Genomic DNA, 24,497 nt, shown 5'->3' with positions numbered 1-24,497 from the left:
CCACAATCATTAAAACTGCCCAGTTGAATTCTGACCAATATTCTCACCCATAGACACATGTTCTGAATTGTTATTGTATGTATGTCTCTGAGGTCAGTTTTTGCTTGCATGCATGTGTGTATGTGTGTATGTGTAGCACACCTGACGTAGAATGTAATGTTGAAACTCAAAAACCCTGAAAAATTATGCTAGGGGTTCCTCCCTGGTGGCACAAAGGGTTAAGTCTCAGCACTATGAAGCTATCCACAGCCACTTGCAGCACAAGTTCGATCCCTAGCCAGGGAGCTAACCCACATGGCACAGCAGACCTCTCCTGTCTTACCTGCTGCTCCCTTCAGCAGTGTATTTCAGTCAGTCTGCCGGTTCTGTTCCCCCACTCTGTCTCTGGTGAATCCTTTTACCCCCACACCCCTGGCCTATACCCCAGTTCTTATATAAATAAATAAATAAATAAATAAATCTTTAAAAATTATGCTAGGAATTGGGTCTCCTAAGATGATTTAAAGCTAAAATTAAGAAAATAAATCTGGTTAATGAAGACCTCCCTACTGCATCACCCCATTGCACACTCAGATTAATAAAACTAGAGAACAGAGATGTAGTATGAAACATTTTATCCCGACATTAACAAACAAAAAGTAAGTCACACTCTGCTCTAACTAGGTGACTCTAAAGTAAGAAGAAATCATCTCAATTCTCATGGAATTTGCAGGTAAAATGTCAACATGAAGCAGAATCATTTTTATCAACACTCTGAATAAAAATTTCCAATCTCTACCTAGTTGGGCAGTAAGAGTCATTTATATCTTGATACCTAAGATCCTAGCCATTGTATTTTGTCATGGAGCATTTCAAATGTTATAGTTCCCCCACTTGAGTTTTCTATTTAGATAGATCTTCAGAAAAAAAGACGTGGTTTTGAGATCAAGTCTTCATCCCAACCCAGGCACATCGAGTTTTATGGCCAGCAATAAGACACTAATATAGAAGGTAAATTTTGTGCTTGTCAGTCCATCATCTGTGGAAACATAAGGAAATAATATCCATGCTATGTAAATTATTACTGAGAAAAAAGAAGAGACAAATAATTCCCAAGTCTTTAAATGAGTTACCCTGAAATCAAAAAGGAGAACTGATGCCATTAAATGAAAACTACAGCCTAATATTCTTCATTATTTTAAATGTATTTTATTTTATTATTTTTTTAAGTTTTTTTTTTTAAAGATTTATTTATTTATGCATACAAGAACCGGGGTACAGGCCAGATTCACGGGAGGGTGAGAGGATTCACCAGAGACAGAGCGGGGAACAGAACTGGCAGACTGACGAAATACACTGCTTAGGGGAGCAGCGAGACAGGAGAGGTCTGCAGCGCCATCTGGGACCCTCACCCGCCGGCTGGGATCGAACCGGCGCTGCAGAGGCTGCGGACATCTTCACAGTGCTGTGCTCAACTGCCTGCACCACCAGGGGAGGCCCTAAATGTATTTTAACAGATTAAACTAGAAATATATAACAAGAAAATCACACTATGATGAAGTAGAGTTCCCAGGAACAGAAGTGTGGTTAATTTGCTTCCCTTCCTCTAGATACATGTCTGTGTGACCCTCTGTATGAACACAGCCTAACAGTGAACCAGGTAGCAAATTGAATATAAGGTTAACAAAGACCATACCTTACTATCACAAAGCAGAATCAAGAATGTGGAGTTGAGAGACTTACATATATGTTATACCAACTGCTTACTAAGGCATATTTCGTACAAAGAAAGTAATAATGAGTACTTTTAATAATTTGTCTTTCTTCTGAAGCATAATTAATGAGTATGAAAAAAACTAGATCAATAAAAATCACAATCAGGGCCTCCCCGGTGGCGCAGCGGTTGAGCGCTGGGTTGTGAAGCTGCCCACAGCCTCTGCAGCGCCGGTTCGATCCCCGGCCGCCGGGCAAGGGTCCCACATGGCACGCAGACCTCTCCTGCCACGCCCGCTGCTCCCCTCAGCAGTGTACTTCGGTCCTTCTACCTGTTCTGCTCCCTACTTTGTCTCTGGTGAATTCTCTCACCCTCCCACGCTTCTGACTGTACCCAGTGCTTGTATAAATAAATAAATAAATCTTTTAAAAAATAAAATTGAAAAAAAAAATAAAAATCACAATCAAAACTCAACTGCTGAGACCAGAAGCTTTATAAGGAGCTTGCACCTCATGCACATAGTAATGGAGAGCTGTTTACAAATTTTAATTAATGATGTAACAAGTGAAAAGTTTTTCTTTAGAGCACTCATTTCCAAAATGATGTCCAGATACTGGAGTCCAGGAAACAATGTATTAGTATTCCCATTATATTCATTGTATCTCACATTTCATTTGCTGCAAAATCTGTGCATTTATAATTTACCGTCCCCAATTTTCTTTAAATATATGTAGATATATTATAAATGAAGATACACCTCTCAGGTGCACTGCAAAAATATTTCTTGAAGAGGGATGCATACTCAAAAAGGTTTACTAATTTTGACTCTCCAAAATTCAAGATCACAAAGCGCACACACAGGGAGTCATCTGAGGATACAGAAGAAAAGGAATAATTTGTGACTCAGCCTCTTCATTCTGCTCTTCCTTCAGAAAGAAAGACTTGGTTTTGGGTCCAAGCAGTGCCTGTCAGGCTCCCCTTACAACGGGAGTGACCTGCCCTTATATCTGCAATCATATATTCAATTACTCCAATACCCTTCCATACACACACACTCATGTGATGGTGGGTACTCACATGATCTCATTTCTTGCAAACATCACACACTTTCTGCCTATACACATCCATATTAATGGTTCTCTCAGGGAGAGGTGGCATAGTCCAGTTGTCATAGAAACCATGTATTCATGGTTGATATCAGTTTTCTATGGCAAGTGAATAGTGCCTCCTCAGAAGCAACATTTTAATCTCTACCTTGGAAACTTGAACCCCTCCCAATGCAATAAATGAATGAATAAAAAAATTAGAGGAAACATCAGAAACATACCAAAGCATGTGCACTGAAGAAAAAATGCTTCGATACAATGGTTTAGGGAATGATTTCAGACAGAAGGGTTGACTAGTTTGACTTTCCTGTCAGACACACACCTGCATTCTAGTCCCAGTTCAGGATACACTTAGAAGCGGTCCCTAAAATTCTGGGGCAGACGGAGATCTCAGAATCACTCAATTCTTATTCCACCTTCATTTCCATGTGGCATCCGATGATGCCAATTTTGAAGGAAAGGGAGAATGGAGAGCTATTCAAGAGACACCTGCATGCCCTCCATAAGGGCCTTGGATGTGAATCACATGGCTGAAGTGCTTTAAAATTTAAAGTACTACACTTAAAAATTGAAAGGTGAAATACCTGTGTAGTTCTCCTGAAAGCCAGAATTTTGATGTATGTTCCACTCTTTTCTTTCCCTACCCAGGAAGAAGCCAAATCTTGGGTGTTTTCTCCTGACCATGCTTTGCTGTGCCAGGGGTAAGAGATTTGGTGAGTAAATAACACCAATTTTCCTACCACATCTACATGACCACCAGTAGGAACTTAAGTGGTTTCTGGATTTCTCACAAATGCAGTTTGTCTGTGCAATGTTGTGCCACTCTCTGCTGGGTGCAAGAGGGCCTGCCATTTTGGTGAAACTCTACTAACATTCCTTTTAAGGTAGATTTGGGAATTTTTGTTGGAATTCCATAGAATTTACAGATTACTTTGAAGAGAATGTATTAATTTATAGGTTTTCCCCTCACATTGTTAATAAGTATTCATATATTACTAACATATAAATGGTAATTATTACAAACATGAAAATTGTGAAACTTCTCTTTCTTTTTAAAGATTTATTTATTTATGCATACGAGAACTGGGGTACAGGCCAGAGGTGCGGGAAGGAGAGAGGATTCACCAGAGACAGAGTGGGGAACAGAACAGGCAGACTGAGTGAAATACACTGCTGAGGGGAGCAGCGGGCAAGACAGGAGAGGTCTGTTGCGCCATGTGGGTTGCTCCCTGGCCGGCCGGGGATTGAACTCGTGCTGCAGAGGCTTCCGGATATCTTCATAGTGCTGTGCTTAACCCCTTGCACCACCAGGAGGCCCACTTCTCTTTCATTTCTTTTCTTTTAGAGGGGAAAGTTTCAAATCTATTTTATTTGTTCAATCATGCCACATTTAAATGGGTACAGTGTTTTTTCTTGGCTCAATTATAATAAATTGCCTTTGAAACAACTCAGTATTATACCAACTGGGATGAATGTTGATATCCATTCCCTTGGGATAACTCTGCAAACAGGGGACAGATTCCATTTTACTCCAACTGTGTTTGTTGTGTGTACATCTATACAGCAACACAAAAAACAGTTCCATTAACTGATAGAGCATTATCATATTTTCATGGAAATCAGGTCCATTTTTAGCAGCTCTACCTCGCCGTTGTTTGCTGAATGTTTTGAACTTGGAGATGATTTAAAGTGTTATTGGCTAAGGGAAACATGGAGAAGCTGAAGACAGAATTGCAGTAACTATAGGTGTTGGTTTGGTGTAATTTCACCTCAAGTACCCTTGCCCTGCCCTCTTATTTCTTAAAAAAAAAAAAAAAAGAAGATGATTTTAGAGTCATTACTTATATTGTAAAAATAAACTTGTGAATAAAAGAGGTATAACTATTCCAATTAAGAAATTTTTCACAATGAAATCTTCATTTTCCCATCCATTCTTTAAAAATAAACCATCACAGAGACTTTCAATTCTGCCAAAGTGAAGTGGCACCACTCCTCCCAGTATCTACTCATACAAAAAAAAAAAAATTCTGGAAATAGCACAACAAAACAAGCATAGAAATACTCTGAAAGGAAGAAAGAAGATGACAGACTCTAGAAATATGATTGCAGAAGTGAGGCTAGTAGAAGGGGAGGGAGGTTGGGGGCCCAGTGGTCTATGGTAAAGGATTTATGGGGTACTTTGGTTGGGGAGGTAGTGTAGAGACATACGTATGAAGAAGAGTAAACTTCAATCATATACAATGTGGTAAACCCATGTTAACTCAATTAGAAAAATATATGAATGGGGCCTCCCTGGTGGTGCAAGGGGTTAAAGCTCAGCACTTGAAGCTATCAGCAGCCACTGGAGCATGAGATTGATCCTTGTCCAGGGAGCTACTCACATGGCACATCACACCTCTTCTGTCTCACCTGCTGTTCCACTTAACAGTGTATTTCAGTAGATCAGCCTGTTCTGCTCCCCACTCTGTCTCTGGTGAATCCTCTCACCCCCGCCTCCCACACCTCTGGCCTACACCCCAGCTCTTGTATGCATAAATAAATAAAATAAATCTTTAAAAATAAAGATATGAACAAACACAAATAAGCCTGTTCTTCCTAATGAAAGGATTGGAGAAAGAGTGTAATAGCAATAGAAAATCTTTTTGTAATGCCTTTCCTATTCCAACCAAACACCAGTGATAAAACGACCTCTCTACCATGATTTAAGTAGGTCAAAGATAAAAGAAGCTGATCATATACTCCACCCTACTCCTGTCCCCCAGAAATTGGCAAGAGTACTCCAGTTTCCCCACTTGTCCCTGGTAGTATCAGAACAGTCAGAGAGCTAATCTTCCATCTTCCACCTCCCACCTGGCAGAGGCAGGCAGTGCTCTGATTCCAGTCATGGTAGTGTCAGCAAGTTCTAATAGCCATCTAAAAATCCACCCATACACAGCATCAATGAGACTGAACGAGGTGGTGCAAATGAGGGATACTCAACACTCCACTTTACTCTGACACTTATGTCAAGGAGACCTAGTAGGAAGCTGAGCTTGCACACTTATCCCCATAAAATCCTCCAGCATTGACAAGGGCAGGTGATAGGTGGTGGAGCTAGTTGTTATTATGCCCATCCTCTGCCAGTATCAATTTGGAAGCTTTCCCTCTTTCTCAATGTTCTAGAAGTGTACAAATAAGATTGGTATTAATTCTTCTTTAAGGGTTTGGCAGAATTCACCAATGAAGCCATCTGGTCCTAGGCTTTTCTTTTTTCATGATTCTTGATTCACTTTCCCTACTCATTACTGTTCTCTTCAAATTTTCCATTTCTTCATGATTCAATCTTGGTAGGTTGTGTGTTTTCATGGTTTTATCCATTTCTTCTAGGTTATACAATTTTTTGGCATTTAATTGATCATAGTAATAGCTAATGATGCTTTTTATTTATTTGGCATCTGTTGTAGTGTTCGCTCTTGCACTTCTGATTTTATTTGAGTGTTCCCTCTTTATTGTTTCTAGCTAAAGATTTCTAAATTTGGTTTATCTTTTTAAAAAAACACTTCAGTTTTGTAGATTTTTCTATTGTTCTTCTATTCATTTCCTTTGTTTCTGCCTAACTGTTATTCGTTTCATTTGTTTTGCTAAATTTGGACTTATTTCGTTCTTTTTTTTCCTATTTCTTAAGGTGTAAAGTTGGGTTGCTTGGTATCTTTTTTCTTTTTTTAATGCAGGCATTTGTCACCATTAAAAGTCCCTATTCGCATTGCTTTTGCTGTACGCCATGAATTTTGGAGTGAGTGAAAAGTCAATATACAGAATGTGAGATATCTGCAAACCATGTATCTGATAAAGACTTAATATTCAAAATGCACAAGGAAGTCCTACAACTCAATATTTAAAAAGTGGGGCCTTCCTGGTGGCTCAAGGGGTTAAGCACCGCACTATGAAGCAGTCCGCAGCCTCTGCAGCACGAGTTTGATCCCCAGCCTGCCAGGGAGCAACCCACATGGCGAGGCAGACCTCTCCTGACTTGCCCGCTGCTCCCCTCAGCAGTGTACTTCAGTCAGTCTGCCTGTTCTGTTCCCCACTCTGTCTCTGGTGAATCCTCTCCTCTCACCCCCCACATCTCTGGCCTGTACCCAAGCTCTTGTATGCATAAATAAATAAATAAATCTTTAAAAAAATATTTAAAAAGTGACTCAAAAGTGGTTAAAGGACATATAAAAATGGCCAACAAATATATGTAAAGATACTTAACATCAGTAATTATCAGAAAAACGTTACTCAAAAAAACACAAAGAGATGTCATCTTAATTAACAAGTGGTATTGAGGATGTGGAAAAAAAGGAGCCCTTGGTGTCATTGCTATGGGAAACAGTACAGAGTTTCTTCAAAAAATTCAAAATAGAACTATCATGTGATCTAAAAATCCCATTTCTGTATATTTATCTTAAAGAATTAAAAGTAGGACCTCCAGGCCATATCTGCACTCCACGCTCACTGTAGTTTTACTCATAGTAGTCAAGATATGCAAACAAACTAAATGTCCATCAAGGGAAGAATAGATTAAGAAAAAGTGGTATACTGGAAACAACCCAAATGCCAAAAAATAGATGACTGGATCAAGAAGATGTGGCATATATACACAATGGAATATTATTCAGCAATCAAAAAGATAAACTCATGCCATTCACAGCAATGCGGATGGAGCTAAAACGAATCATGCTCAGTGAAATAAGCCAGAAGGAAAAAGAAAAATATCAGATGGTTTCACTTATAACAGGAATATAGGGAAACCAAATAAGACATCAATGTAAAAAAATAACAACATTACAAAACACAACAAAGCAAAAACAGACAATTATAAACCAGAGACATACTGCAGGGGAGGAGGAGGGAGAGGGATCAGAGGGAGGGAGGGAGAGAGGAGCACAGGGGACTGAGGTGATGGTGCATGGGTGCATTGGTGAAGGAAATTCTATGGGGACTACACCTAAGGGAGGTGGGGGGAAGCAAATGTTGTTTAAAAATGAACAATGATGTAAAAAAATAAAAAAAATTAATTAAAAAAATAAAAAGTCTCTAAAAAAAGAATATGTGGTATATATATATATATATATATATATAGTAGAATTTTACTTAGCTTTTTAAAAGGAAGGCAATTCTACATTTTGGGGACAATATAGATGGACATTATGATAAGTGAAATAAGCCAGTCACAGAAGGACAAACGCTACAAGATTCCACTTATATGAGGTAAATAAAATAGTCCAATTCATGAAAGTAGAGAGTAAAGTGTGGTTTCCAAGTTGCTTGGGCAGGGGGAACTGAGTTACTATTCAACAGGTATAAAGTTTCACTTATACAAGATTAACAAGTTATAAAGATCTGCTGTGCAGCATTGTGCTTATAATTAGCAATACTGTATTGTGCACTTAAAGAATTTAAGAGGGCAGAGCTCATGTTAACTGTTCTTACCATGATAAAAGAAGGAAAAAAATGAAAGAACGTCCACTTGTTAGTAATTAGTTTAAATGTAAGCATATTAAACTTTCCAATAAAAACTGAGATTAGCAGATGGATTTTTAAAAATGATCCAATTCTGCTTAGAACAAACACTACAGATCCAAAGATAGAAATATGCTGAAAGTAAGAGGATGGGGGGGGGGGGGAACTCTTGCAAATAGTAACCAAAAGAGAACTAAGTTGGCCATGTTACTATCAAAGACTTTTTTAAATGTCAAAAAGACAAAAAAAGGCTTTATATATTTATACAAGGGTAAATCCGTCAGAATGATATAATTAACAACACATACAATATAAAGCCCCAAAATAAATGAAGCCAAAACTGACAGAATTATAGGAAGAAATAGACAGTTCTCCTATAATACTTGGAGACTTCAATATTCCAATTCAAATAACACAAAGAACATTAGACAGAAAATCAACTAAGTAATAGAGACTCTGAACAACACAATAAAAGTACCCAATAGTTTGACCATAAGGCAAAACATACCACAGCAGGGCCTCCCTGGTGGTGCAGGGGTTAAAGATAATGCTACCAAGCTATCACCAGCCTCTGCAGCACCAGTTCTATCCCTGGCTGCGCAGCCAGGAAGCAACCCACATGGTGCAGCAGACCTCTCCTGTCTCTCCCTCTCCTCCCCTCAGCAGTGTATTTCAGAAGATCTGCCTGTTCTGCTCCCCACTCTCTCTGGTGAATCCTCTCACTCCCACACCTCTGGCTTACACCCCAGTTCTCATATGCATAAATAATAAATAAATCTTAAAAAAAAAAGAAATTGAATCAGTAATCAAAAATCTCCCAATACAGAAAATCTCAGTATTAGATGGTTTTACTGGGTGAATTCTACCAAACTTAAAAAGAAAATAATGCCAATCCTTCTCAAACTCTTCTGAAAATCTAAAGAGGCAGGGATACTCCCAAACTCACATAAAGAGATAAGTGTTACCCTGATACCAAAGCCAGATCGATACTACAAGATGGGAAAATTGCAGACAGACATCCTTGGTGACTACACATGCAAAAATATTCAATATTTGCAAACTGAATCTAACAGCTCATTAAAAGCATCACACACAATGATCAAGTGTGATGTAAGAATGGTTCAGCATATGCAAATCAATAAATGTGATACAGTACATTAATAGAATGAAAGGTACAACCGTATGATCAGCAATTAGATATAGAAAATGTATTTGATGAAATTCAAATTCTGTCATGATAAAAATGCTCAAAAATGGGTATAAAGGGGTCCTCCCTGGTGGCTCAGGGGTTAAAGCTATCAAGCTACTGCCAGCCACAGCTGCATAAGTTTGATCCCCAGCCAGGGAGTTAAGCCACATGGCGCAGCTGACTACTCCTGCCTAGCCCTGTATCTAGTAAATCCTCAGCCCCTGCACCTCTGGCCTATACCACAGTTCTTGTATTGCAAATAAATAAATAAAAATCTTTTTTTAAAAATGAGTGTAAAAGGAATATACCTCGACATAATAAAGGCCAAATACCACTAGCCCATACTAACATCATACTCAATGGCAAAAGTTTGAAAACGTTTCTCTAAGAAAAGAGAAGGGTGCCCAGTTTCAGCAAACTTACTCAGATTGTACTGAAAGTCCTAGACAGATCAATCAGGAAAGATAATGAAATGAAAGGCATCCAAATTAGAAAAGAAGAAGTAAAATTGTCATTATTTGCAATAATATGATCTACTTAGAAAATACTAAAAGCTTGACTGAAAAACTTATACCTAATTAACAAATTCAGTAAAAATGCAGGATAAAAATTCAACATACAAAAAAAAAACCCTGAAAAATAAAGAAAACAATCCCATTCACAATAGCATCAAAAACAACAAAACATTTATGGATAAATTTAACTAAGGGGGCTTCCCTGGTGGCTGGGGGTTGTCTCAGTGCTATCACAGCTACCACCTGAGTTCAATCCCCACCCAGGGAGTTGACCCACATATGGCACAGCAGACCTCTCCTATCTCCCCCGATGCTCCCCTTGACAGTGTGTTTCGGTAGATCTGCTTATTCTGTTCCCTACTCTGTCTCTGGTGAATCCCCTCACCACCCCCACACCTTTGGCCTACACCCCAGTTCTTCTATGAAAAAAAAATAAATAAAAATAAAAATAAAAAACACAGTTTCTAGGAGAATAAGTAGATCTGAAATGTTTCTCACCACACACAAATAATGATAATTATGTGACAGGACAGTGTTAGCTAACTCTGTAGGTTATGATGGTAATCATATTGCAATATATAAATGCATTAAGTCAACCCGTCCTACACCTTAAACATATACAATGTTATATATCAACTATACTCAATAATGCCGGAAGGAAAATGTGATAAAAAGAAAGGAGGGGTAATTTCAAAGAATTACATATGCAAGTACTTGGCCCCAGAAAATATTTCCATATTGTTTTGTGTGACATAGTCCAGTGATTAGGGGTCCTATTTGAACCTAGGCTAAATGGTTAAACTGCTCTCGGACCTTAAGAGCACAAAAGAGAGAGAAAAAAAACTTCTCTAAGCTTTTCTCTTAGACTTGTTTTTACAGACATAGCAAGGCCGGGAGGCTAATCTACTAACCTTGAGCTGAGCACCGAGGTCAGTTGGAGCCACAAGACACAAATAAAGAAGCAGGGGGGCTATCTAGTTGGGAGGGACCCACCAAAGGAAATTCAAAACTCCAGTCTTCTGCATGTATGAGCTGCTCTGTAACTAACCAATGTACTTCAACCAAGTTCATATTTCTTTGTCCCCAAACTCCTTAGCCAGTAAAATGTAATTCCTTTTTTTCTCCACCCTAGTCCCCAAAACCTAATAACTTCATTTCTTTTCTTAATAAGGATGGCAGATGTGATTAAGTCAATTAAAAATATAGCTTCTTTCTCTTCTCCAAGGTCCTGATGTCATAACCTGGTCTATGCACATGGGGTAGAGAGCCCATTCACTCAATAGCACTACCAGTAGGTGGAACCAGATCAGAGCTTGCAGGGACCTAACCTCCCTGAACTAACGGGAAAACTGTGACCTTTCAAGGATACCTGCTGCTGTTACCTGTCTGTAGCTGCTAGTGACTTACTTTTTCTACTTACTTGTCTAATGAAATGAATGAAGACAAGTTTATTAGTGGGAGTAGCACTGGCGGTGTTTATAAAGATGACACAAGCAAACAAACAGCTGTATGTTATTCCTGGTACTAGGAAATAGACGCAGAAGACGATAAGGGAGACCTAGTCTCCACCTTTCAGTAATACCTGCTCTCACGATGCTCACAATGAAGGTGGTGGTTTTTTTACCTCTAGCTGCACATTAAAATAATCTGAGGTTTATAAAAAATGCTCATGCTTGGAGCCCATCTCCATTTATTATTTCAATTAAACTCTTTAGTTACTGACTAGGGTGAGTTATTTCCTTTTTTTTCCAAATGGAGATAGTAGCATGTAAGCTAATAGGTTACAAAGACAGATTGTGATTAAGGCTACAATAGCTGGTGTCAAGGAGAAGACACTGTGGGCATAGGGATAAGAGAGCTACTAGGTGCACTGGAAGGAATCAGGGGCCACCCCATCAAGAGGCTCTATTTGAATTGAGTTTTCTTGTATAAGGTTTAAAAGTTTCAAATTTATAAAGAAGTATCAAGATTAATATAACAACACTCTGATGCCAATTACACAGTACTGAAAAAGTTTGTGTTTTCTTCTCGTATAGTTCCCTGAGAAAGACATAAAAATTAACAAAATATGATATAGTTGGATTCGTCTTTATTCCTCTATTCAATCCTCTCACCATTCTTCTGCCTCCAAAAGTAGACATTATCATAAACTTTCTGTGTTTGCTTCGGCAGCACATATATCATAAACTTTATTTCCAATTCATATTTTTACACTCCTTACTTCATATATATGCGTACATGAATTATTTAGTACTGTTTTGCATGGTTCTCTAAGTGTGTAAATAATGTTATACTTTGTTTTGTTCTTCCCTTTAGCGTTTATCAGGTATCATTTTTAACATACATTCATGTTGAGATGTGTAGCTTTAGTTCATTATTTTGGGTGTTAGAATAATATTCTATTCAATTACACCACATTTTATTTACCCAGCCCCACAGGGATGGATAGTTCAGCTATTCATAGTTTTTTCTTATTACACTGTTGCTGTGAACTTCATAGCACATGTGCAAGTATTTCTCCACGGCAATGGTTCTCAAATTGTCATAGACATGAAATTAACCTGGAAAGCTTTAAAGAACATACAGGCAATTTTTCCTTCCATTTAGATGAAGTCATGGTAGGCTCATGAGACTGTAAATAACTGGAAAAGCCAGATACATTACCAAGATCTAGTTTTAAAGCCATCAGAAAACTAAATGCAACAAAGACTAAAGAAACAAAAATCCCAAGGAAGGTGGAACTTTTCCAAGTTTCTTGAAGTTCTACAGTTTCTTTTTTTTTCCATGAACATTTTACCAATTCCGGCAAAGGAAGGCATACAGGAAATAAGCCAGATGTGTTATGGGTGGTCACAGGAAAATGGGATAACAAGATTGGAAGCATACAACCAGAAACTTTCTCTAGAAATTTGCTAAATTCCAAAATTCAAAAGAGAGGGAAGATAAAGGTTATGTAGAAATCTCTCTGAAAAGTAGAATGGAATTTCCCACACTCTCTCAAGACTTAGGAGACAAAGAATCCCTCAAGGAGAAGTGATACTAAATATAGACCTTCATATTCAAGAGGCAGGAGTTGGAAGCCTCTGAAGGACTGAATTATCAACTTCAACAAAGTGCAACAGCTTTCCCTGGAGAAGCCTCTCCATCTGAATGATAAGATGCCGACAACCAAGATTTGAGCATACACTGAGGAATGTCTAATGAAGGTGGTTATAGACACACCCTATGGCTCAGCAACTTCATTCCTTCATTGCTGTCTACAGGAAGGCATGCATTTATTCACCAAAAGACCCAAACAAGAATGTTCAGAGAGGCACTATTCATACCCCAAACTGGATACTATCCAAATGTTCATCAACAGTAAAATAGGTAAAATATGATATTATCATATGACACAATACCACCCAACATAGAGATTGAACAATCTTTAACTACATGTGAATATATGGATGAACATGATAAATAGAGTGCTGAGTAAAACAAAAAGTCAGACACCAACGAGTATAAACTACATGATTCCATTTATATGAAGATAAAACTAAGTTATGGTGTTAGGAGTCAGAATAGTGGTTACCCTTGGAGGTTTGGAACTGTAAGGGGGCATGAAGATTGATTCTGGGATGCAGATACTATTCTTTGGATGCTGTTTACAAAAATATGTTTGCTTTATTAAACTTCATTGAAACTAAATGCTTGTAATTTGTACACTTCTTATATTTTTTGTAGTACAATAAAAACATCAAGACATTAAAATAAAGCAAAGCAAAACAAAACAAATAAACACTTGTACACAGACCCCACCTCTAGAGGTCTGACTTTAATAAAATTGTGATGGATCCAACCACCAGCAGTTTTCATAGATTTATTGGACATTTTTTCCCAAATTATGTTTATTAAGGAAAATCAGTTTTATGTCATTGAATTTGCTTTAGGTGTGAAAGGTTTAAAACTCTACAAATGTATATTTTTACACCTTGCTCACCTCCAGTGACCCAATGGACAATCTTTTATCCTTCTTCTGAGCACCAATTTTTCAAATTTTTGCACATTTTCCTTCTACATTATATATCATTTTGTTATTACTTTGTAAACATTATATCACTACACCTGATGTATTTATTACAAACATCTTATTTATATAGTTTTATTTTCACTTTGTTTAACAGGTGTTTTGATCCATCATAAGGTTTTATTCTTTTTTTTTTTTTATAGAGGCATGTTTTATTTACCTATTTGTTTGTTTGTTTTGTTTATACAAGCACTAGGTACAGTCAGAAGCGCGGGAGGGTGAGAGAATTCACCAGAGCCAGAGCAGGGAGCAGAGCAGGCAGAAGGACCAAAGTACACTGCGGAGGGGAGCAGCGGGCGGCAGGAGAGGTCTGCGTGCCATGTGGGACCCTCCTCTGGTGGCCGGGGAGCAGCCGGGGATCGAACCGGCACCGCAGCAGCTGCGGGCAGCTTCGCAACCCAGCGCTCAACCACTGCGCCACCGGGGAGGCCCTAAGGTTTTATTCTTGAGGTAGAATTTTAGAATATATTCCTGAACGTGTTTTAACTTTTGTTATCATTTTTAAAATCTTTCCCAATTCACCACACTATAAAAATATCCTATGTCTTCAATACTTTAAGCATTTTTTTATATTTAAACCTTTAATATATTTGGAATTTGTTTTATTATGTAGTGAAAGACAGGACTCTAACATTTTTTTCACATGGTAAGCACATCATCCCACCACCAGTATTGATCTGTGTTATTCCAACACTTTCGTATACCAATTTCCAATTTATATTTGTTTCTGTTTCACTGCCTTATCTGTATACCAATAAGTTATCGCTTCTATCTATAACTTTGTTATAAATACCCTCTTGCTGGTTCCCAAATTTTCTTGGCTATTCATGAATATTAATTTTTTTCATAGGAATTTTAAAGTAAATTTTACCAGGTACACAAGAATTCCTATTGGGTGTTTGATTGACATTACACTGCGTCTATATGTTGATTTAAGGAGAAATTAAACTTTTATAATATTCATTTTTTAATCCAAAAACACAGTACATCTCTCCACTTATTTTTGGTCTAATTTTAATTATCTCATTCTAAAATTCTCTCCATAAATATCTTAACATCTGTTATGCTTTATAGATGTCTTGCTATAGTAAATACAGTAATTATATTTTAAAATTGCATTAACTAAGTTGCCATCTATAGTTTAAGAACACTATTAACATTTTTATTGATGTATAATGTACACACAACATTGTATTAGTTGCAGGTGTATAGCATAATGATTTGATATTTGTATACAATGCAAAATGATCACTGTAATAAGTCTATTTCCCATTTATTCAAAGCAATTTTTCAAATTAACACTATTATGTTCTTGCCTATGGATACTGTGCTGTACACTACACCCCCATGAATTTCTTATTCCATAACTGTAAATTTGTAACTCTTGATCCCTTTCATCATTTCACCCATTTACAGATGAGGAAAGTAAGATGTGCAGAGCTTATATACCTTGTCTGAGGTTATAAATTAGTGTAAGCAGCAGGGCCAGGATTGGAATGTAACTTCCATGAAACTAAACTGTGTTAGCAATGAATTTTCTGTGCCACAAGTCACATTCCCTTTCTGTGCATACAATCTCTTATCCAAAAACAAAAATATGAATTATATCAAGGGTAAACAAACCTATATGAAAATGGATCTGATGAGATAAAAACTAGAAATGTTTGCAGATTGCCTATTTCTCTTAAGAGTGTATATTTGTTTCAAATGGAAAGCACAATATCTGCATCAGCACTTAGGCATTTGTTAGTAGTTCTCTTTCACTGAAAGGGTTAGAATTTCAGATACTACGTCATTAACACTCACTATTCTGTTTATGTGTGCTGAATTCTAATATTGGGGCTTTGAATACATATTGTCTGAGATGAAATCTACTTTGGTGGGTGGAGTAGGATGGCAAACACAGACAAGGGGAAGTTGTTGAAGGATCTGGTGATAGGACGGTATCAAACTTCAATGAAACTAGAGACAAAAGACAGATTAACCAGGACATTCATACTTGAGCTATTGGGACAGAGGTACAGAATTTAGAAAGGGGCAGTGGGATGCAGAAGAAGAGGTATAAGATATAATGTGAATTAATTACTTTCCTTCTCCACTCCCAGCTTATAAATTAACAATAAAGGAATTTTGGGGGAAGGAGGTGGGGTTGAACAGGAAAGTTTGCTGTTGTCTCTTCTTTATTCTCTTGCTTGTTAGGTCACAAAAACCCCATTCTTAGAGTGGCTCTCAGCCTTGTAGTGGAAGCATCTTGCAACAACCCACCAATTGCAGTTCTGGAAAGTACACAGAACAAAGGGGCAGGTCTCACCCTTTCTGATTTCAAATATTACAAAAAAACACTACAATAATTACATCAGTGTGGTACTGGCATAAAGACAGATAGATATATAAAAGATAAAATAGAATGGAAGATAAATAAACACACAAACGGTGAAATGTCCTTTGACAGGGATGGAGGACTATTCAATGGGAATAGGACAATTGTTTTTTAAAATGATATTGCGAATATCCACATGAAAAGAATGAAGTTGGACCAATATTTTACACTAAATGCAAAATTTAACTCAAAAAATGTATAAAAGAACTAGATGTAAGAATTAAGCTCATAGAAGAAAACATAGAGAAGAAGCTCATGACATTGGATTTGGGAATTTCTTGAATACGATGTCAATAAATAGAGGTAATAAAAAGATATATAAAATGAGCTATATCAAAATGAAAACCTTTTGCTTATTATAGATGCTATGGATACAGTCATACATGACTATCTGGAGGTAAAGTTTTTAAGAGATAATCAGTTTCAATGAAGAGATAGATAGATAGATAGATAGATAGATAGATAGATAGATAGATAGAGGCTTAATTCAATAGGAACTGGGGCCTTTATAAGAGGAAATCTCTCCCTCTCCCTCTCTTTCTCTCTCTCTCTCTCCTTTCCCCCTCCACACATACATGCACTGAGGGTACAGGAAGATCATATCAAGGATGTGTACACATTAAATGTGTGATGTGAGGGGAGGGAATGGGGCCTAGTTTGAGATAAGCCTGAATGCAATCTATGTTGGGATTTGGAAACCAAGTTGAATAGGGCAGGCTTTAACTTGAGGATATTAGAAAGCCACTGGAGACAACCTTGAAGAAATGGACAGTTTTCTATAACAATACAGTTTCCCAAGAAACAGAAGAGTTGATTGAACTGTGATGATTGTGGAAATTGAAACAGTAATCAAAAATTTTCCCAAAAACAAAAACTCAGGACCAGAGAGCTTTAGTAGCAAATTTTATCAAAATTTGAAACAACTTATGCCCATTTTACTCAAATTATTGCCAAAAATCCAAGAAGAGGGACTCCTTCCTGATATATTTTAAGATGTCAGCATTACCCAAATGCCAAAACCAAACAAAGCACAGAAAAAGAAAACTACAGACCTGATGACTATGAATGCAAATTTCTTCAAGAAAATACTAGCAAAATTGAATTCAACAGTGCCTTACAAATATCATATATCATGACCAAGTGGAATTTATCCCAGGGATCCAAGGATGTTTTAACATACAAAAATCAATCAATACAATATCAATCAAAGACAGGATAAACATCATATGATAAATCAACAGATGTAGAGAAAACATTTGACAAGATGCAACACCATCTATGATTAAAAACTCTTAATATGGGAACAGAAAGAACCCACGTCCATATTATAATGTTCATATATCACAAACCTATGATGAATATTTTACTTAACGGTGAAAAACTGACAGCTTTCCCTTTAAGATCAGGAACAAGGCAAAGATGCCACCACTTGAGAGATTTTAGCTACAGGAATTAGAGAACAAGAAATAAAAGGAATCCAGAGTAGAAAAGAAGTAAAACTTTCATTATGGTATTTCTATACATAGAAAATTCTAAAGACTCCACCAAAAAACTATTGGGAACAGGGCCTCCCCGGTGGCGCAGTGGTTGAGTGCTGGGTTGTGAAGCTGCCTGCAGCCTCTGCAGTGCCGGCTCAATCCCCGGCCACCGGGTGAGGGTCCCACATGGCACGCAGACCTCTCCTGCCATGCCCGCTGCTCCCCTCAGCAGTGGACTTCATCAGTCTACCTGCTCTGCGCTCTGCACTCTGCTCTCAGCTCTCAGCTCTCCGCTCTGGCTCTGGTGAATTTTCTCACCCTCCCGCGCTTCTGACTGTACCCAGTGCTTGTATAAATAAATAAATAAATATTTAAAAAAAAAACTATTGGGAACAATAAATGAATACATCAAAGTGCAGTTACAAAATTAACATGTAAAAATGTGTCACATTTTTGTATACAAATAATGAGCATGAAGAAAAAGAAATTAAAAAATAATTCCATTTACTGTCACATCAAAAAGAATCAAATACCCAGGGATTTTATTAACTAAAGAGGCAAAGGATTTATACAACAAAAACTATAAGACTCTATTAAAGGCTATAGAACAAGATTTAAAGAGCTAGAAGATATTCTGAGTTCAGATGTGGGGAGAATCAATATAATCAAAATGACTACCATTTAATTTAGCAACAAAACCAACCAAACAACAAAAAACCCTCAAGTAATAAATGAACAACATATCTGAATAGACAATTATCCAAAGAGGACATCCAGAGGCTAATAAATGTATGGAGGCATGTTTAATATCACTTTTAATAAGGGAGATGTAACTCAAAACCACAATGAGGGCCTCCCTGATGGTGCAAGGGGTTAAGGGTTAAGTCTCAGAGCTATCAAGCTATTGGCAGCCACTGCAGCATGAGTTTGATCCTCCACATGGCACAGCAGACCTCTCTTGTCTAGACCGCTGCTCCCCTCAGCAGTGTATTTCAGCAGATTAGCCTGTTCTGCTCCCCACTCTGTCTCTGGTGAGTCCTCTCATTCCACCAACCCCACCTCTGGCCTACACCCCAGGTCTTGTATGCATAAATAAATAAAAAGAAATTCTCTTTCTAACAAAAAGTACAACAAAAAACCACAATGAGATATCATCTCACACTCATTTCAATGGTGTCAATTAAGACCAGAAAGAGACTCCCAACAAGTGCTGGAGGGCATATGAAGAAAGAGGAAACTTACCCCATGTTGGTGGGAATGTAAACTGTGCGACCATTTTGGAAAGTAGTCTGGACCTACCTTAAAAAAATTAGAACTGGGGACTCCCTGGTGGCGCAGCGGTTGAGGGCTGCGCTGGGAAGCTGTCCGCAGCCTCTGTCCACAGCGCCAGTTAGATTCCCTGCCACCAGGCAGAACCCCACGTGGCGCAGCGGACCTCTCCTGCCTCGACTGCTGCTCCCCTCAGCAGTGTCGTCGGTCTGTCTGCCTGTTCTGTTCCCTGATGTCTCTGGTGAATCCTCTCACCCTCCCGCGCTTCTGATCTACATACCCCAGTTCTTGTATAAAATAAATAAATAATTTTTTTTAAAGAAAAAAGAATGGAGTCACTAATATGTGAAATATAAAGTAACTAATTTAATAGTCAGATAAAGACAGCTTAATAACTAACTCTTGGTAGATGACTACAGACAGAACTGAAGCACCAAGGGGGGTAGGGGGAGGGAGAGGGGAAGGGAGAGTTGGAGGGGGAGGGGGAGGGGAAAAAAGAAAAAAAGGAAGGAAGCACAATGGTCTATGGTGGTGGAATATGGGTGCATGGGCGGTGGGTGTACTATGGCTGTAATAACCGACAGGGCTATCCCAATATTACCTCAATTAAAAATGAATAAATAAATTTTAAGTTAATTTATTTGGGAAAAAACTAAGAATGGAAATACCATATGATCCTGAAATCCCACTTTTGGACATCTGTCTGAAGAACCATATACTTGAAAATCATATGCTCCACAATGTTAACCTCAGCATTATTTACAACATCTCAGACCCAAAAACAACCTAAATGCCCATTGATAGAGGATTGGATAAAAAGATTTGTTATTTATCTCTTCTTTCCAGTTTTTGACTGGGTTATTTGTTTTCTTTTTATTGAATTGTATTACATGGATGGAATTGGAGAGGGTTACACTAAGTGAAATAAAGCAGAAGGAAAAAGACATATACCAGCTGGTGTCACTTAAATGTGGAATATAGAGAAACCAAACAAAGGGTCAGGTAAAGTCAAATTAAGAACTCACCTTATGATGGTGCATGGGTGCACTGGTGAAGGAAATTCTGTGAAGGAAATTCTACACCTGAGGGGTGGAGGGAAAGCAAACATTGTTTAAAAATGAATAATGACGTAAAATATATATAAATAAAAAGAAAATTTTAAAAAATAATTTATATAAATAAAAAAAAAACTAACCTTAGAAATCTGACTATAGAAGGGAGGCTACCAGATGGAGGGAGAAGGGAGGAGGAGGGGCAGGAGGTGTGAGAACAAGGTTTGGAGAGAGCACAATGGACTATGATGTAGGAATATGGGTGTTTTGGTGGTGGCTGCATTGTAGTTACAGCACTTGAGGGGGGAGATCCTACACTTTTAATACACAGCAAAACAGTGATGTAAACTGATGTTATAACAAAAATAATAATAATAAAATAAGATTTGTTATATCCACACAACAGAATACTATTCAGCTGTAAGGAGAGAAACTGTTACCATTTGCTGTAAAATGGAGGGAGCTTGGGGGAATGATGTAGGCAGAAAGATAAAGACAAATATTGGATGTTTTCATACATATGAGTAAAATAAGAAATCATAGCAGATGGATAAACTAAGCAAACTAATTATAAACTAAGAGATATTCCCAAACGAAGTGAGGTTTCTGAGGTTAATAGAGTGAGGGAGGGATAAAGGGTCACAGGGGTATAAGGGAACATAGCAGGGGACAAAAGCAGACATACAGAGAAAAGAAACTTGGAGATATCTATGTAGGAAGTAGTTATAAAAAAATAAACCATTATGCAAAGTAAAAGAAATCCGTTCCAGTTGTGTAATACCGTCAAAAAGATCTCTCTATAGACACTCTCAATGAATTGCTCTGGAAAACAAAACAAAAACCACTGGAGGATTTTGACCAGGCCCTGACTAGAGGGTGAGGTGCTATGATACTGTTTCTTCTCAAACACAGACAGAGGTCCTACTATGAGGAAAGCACCCACTGACTGGGGTTTCAGAGATGAAGGCTAAATAGAGATGGTCTCTGGAACCCAAGGGATCTCTAACTCCCTGACACCCACTGACCAAGCTGACCAGGACAGGGCACAGCTCACATAAGGGAGGTCACTGGTGCACATGCCCCAACTCTGGTGCCCTGATGCTGAGACTAGCGCCTGCTCACTCCTGGTATGCCGCAGGCTGAACTCTCTTGTGGCAAAATCAAACAAATGCAGAGTTCATTTTATGCTGCATCTGACTCACTTGAGCTTTATCAGCAAATAATAACTACAAGGTCTGTTGCTGACTGCAGGGGCAGAAAGGGCACTGAGCAGGTTTTCTATGATTCAAGCAGACCGGGGTAAAGGAGAGTCTTGGAGCCCTTGGTGGCTTTCTCAGGCTTTTATTGAGCTTTACATGTAGTGTGGCAAACAGGGACACGGCTGGCAGGGGTGCCGGGGGTCCAGGAGGCCAGGAGCCCTCCAAGTCCCCAGCAAGTCTTCACTCTGGGCTTCTATAGCTTTCTTTTCTCCCCTTCTCTCTCCTGCCTCTCTCCTGCTTCTGCTTCTCTTGGTGACTATCTCAGTACCCCTCCCCTGGCCCACAGAAGTAAATAAGAGAGCTTACAACAATGTAACAACTATAGGTGCCCCATCAGGCAGGGCAATCCTAATGGCTGAGGGCAGAAAAGCCTGAAAAAACATTTACCCTACAATCCACCCCCTCAGGGTTTTCTACCATAGAATCCATATACAAGTATACACAAGTTTCCTTTAACAAACACACACAGCAGCCATGGCCCACAAAAGAAAATACAACAGAACACAAATAATTCCAGGCAGGGCACCAACCAAGTGGCAAAAGACGACTATTGGCACCAGGAGATGATCCACCACTTATGCTGCCCAAGGCACTGTTCATAGGAGGAGGGAACCATCCGGCTGTGGTCCCGCCACAAGCCACACACCGCATCCACCCCCAGGATGCGCTCACTCCTGGATTGGCAATTCTGTACTCTTTGGGGGTAATCGCCAACCCTCAGGGTTTCTGTCTGCGGTCACTCCAACACTCGGCTTTCATAGCCACCAATGCGACACGCAGACCCCTGCACTCAGGCCAACCCATTGCACAGGCACATGGGTCGGGGATCCGTGGATACAAGCTCCACATGTGGCCTCTCCTTGGTCCCCACTTTGGCTGTGGGCTCTACCCCAAGCCATGTTCCCCATCCATCCCCCAACGACGGGTTCCTCAACTCCTCACTCTCACTCAACAGTGAGCAGGGCATCACCCACAGGTGATTTTGGAGACTCACTGGCCTTCTTTACTTAGGCTGCTTAATAGCCACTCAGGGTCTCCCAATCTCAGCACCAGCTTTTGCCTTTCTAAGTTGTTTTTCTTCCTCTGCCTGGCTGCTGGGCAGTACACAGGCTGCTTTTGGCCATCAAGGTCCACTGACCACCCCCAGATTCCCATGTCCTGGGGTAAACACAAACAATACTATCCTCCCCCAGGGTCACCAAAACATAACATTACCCTGCCAAAGTTCCTCTGCCTTCTGGTGGGATTGTCAGTCCAAGTCCATCAGTCTTTTCCTGCCTCAGCACTGGGCGAGGTCTGAATCGTGCTCCTTTCTTCCCCTACAATTCTGCTGCCTCAGGGGTCATGGGCTGGTCCTCGGAGGCTGTCTCCTCCTCCACTTGAGGTCTCGTCCCGCAGCTCCCAAACCTTGTCCACCTCCTGTGCTCCTGCAGCATCTTTAGCTCTTTCCACAGCTCCTGGACTCTGTTCACCATCTGTGCTGCCATGGCACGTCCAGCGTTGTCACAGGCAAACGAAGGCTGCTCCTCCTCAGTCCCGCCTGAGGTCTTTGAAGGGTTCCATACCCGTCTGCTTTGAATTATCTTGCCGACTTATGCCAATTGTAGTGGCAGGAAGGCCGCAGAGCAGGATATCTAGGATCTGAGCAGGCCGGGGTAGAGTCCTGGAGCCCTTGGTGGCTTTCTCAGGCTTTTATTGAGCTTTACATGTAGTGTGGCAAACAGGTACACGGCAGGCAAGGGTCCCTGGGGGCCAGGAGGCCAGGAGGCCTCCAAGTCCCCAGCAAGTCTTCACTCTGGGCTTCTATAGCATTCTTTTCTCCCCTTCTCTCTCCTGCCCCTCTCCTGCTTCTGCTTCTCTTGGTGACTATCTCAATACTCCTCCCATACCCCACAGAAGTAAATACAATAGCTTGCAACAATGTAACAACTGCAGGTGCCCCATCAGGCTTGGCAATCCTAATGGTGGGAGGGCAGAAAAGCCTGAAAAACCATTTATCTACACTGACAGGCAACCTACACAACTCTGCAAACTCCCCTGTCCTGTACTCTGGATCTATACCAGATTGGGTCAATGCGATTCCTCCTCGTAAGACCTTAAGAAACCTTGGCTTAGAATTTTGATGACCTTGAATCATTAGTGTGGCTGCTAGATGCAGACTTGCTGAGAAAGTCTGCTTTGCTTCTGTTACCACCTTGTCTCTCATTTTCATTTTCTGGATCTCTGTTTTGCTTTTCTCATACTACCAATTCTAGCCCTGAAAAACAGTGTAGATGAAAATGCTTAGACTGAAAACAGGAGGGGGCGGAGCAACATGGCGGCGAGGAGACGCTGCGAGTAAGATCTCCCATTAAAAAAAGTAATAGGGAGGAAAAGCGGCAGGTCCCAGTGAGAACTGGGACACGGAAGATAAACGGGTGACGCCAGCGAACTGCCCGAAGAAGAAAGTGGCCATAAAAGAGGACTAGAAGGGAGGGAAGCGCAGAACCCTGCTCCCCTCCCCCGCCCACAGAGGCGGCACTCTCCGACCGGCAGAGAGGAGGAAACAACAAACCAAAACAACCAACAAGAACAAACGACGCAGCAAGGGGACTGTGAGTGGAAGGAACTATTGCAGCCACCACACCCCGTGAACGGGAGCTGAGGCGAACCCTGCAGGATCCGCCGCGGCGGTGAGCGAACGGCTCCGGGCGCCATTAGAGAAGAACAAAGACCCCGGGAGACGCGCACACAGCCCGGGCTGCCAGTAAGCCTGCGCGGGAAACGCGGCGCGCTTGGCGCGCTTGAAAAGCAAGTGCAGACCGGGATCGCGGCTGCCCAGGTCCCCGCGCCTGCGACCTAGGCTTGCGGGGAGACGACTAGGCTTGCGGGGAGACGCACGGAGGTCCTCACTGAGGTGAAGGTCCCTCCCTGAGTAAGCAGGAACCAGGCGCCCAGGCACGGGAGCTGTGCAAAAGGCGCCATTCCCGCGCCACTGAACTGGGCTACAGCCCGCGTCCT

At 39.9% G+C, this 24,497-nt stretch overlaps 1 long non-coding RNA gene across 1 annotated transcript; it reads right to left on the bottom strand.

Moving 5' to 3' along the window:
* Window positions 1–479: 479 nt before the first annotated feature.
* LOC129145865 (uncharacterized) lies at window positions 480–23,372 on the bottom strand. Its single transcript, XR_008551988.1, has 3 exons — window positions 22,713–23,372; window positions 20,212–20,268; window positions 480–1,018 (listed from the first exon to the last, which is right to left on the bottom strand). It is a non-coding gene; the product is annotated as an uncharacterized LOC129145865 (long non-coding RNA).
* Between the last annotated feature and the right edge of the window lie 1,125 nt (window positions 23,373–24,497).

This window comes from Talpa occidentalis, unplaced genomic scaffold (assembly GCF_014898055.3).
Source record: "Talpa occidentalis isolate TD23 unplaced genomic scaffold, MPIMG_talOcc4v2.1 talOcc4.15, whole genome shotgun sequence".
In the NCBI taxonomy this organism is placed as follows: domain Eukaryota; kingdom Metazoa; phylum Chordata; class Mammalia; order Eulipotyphla; family Talpidae; genus Talpa; species Talpa occidentalis.
Note: the sequence above shows the minus strand (reverse complement) of the source record. Positions and strands in the feature narration are given on the sequence as shown.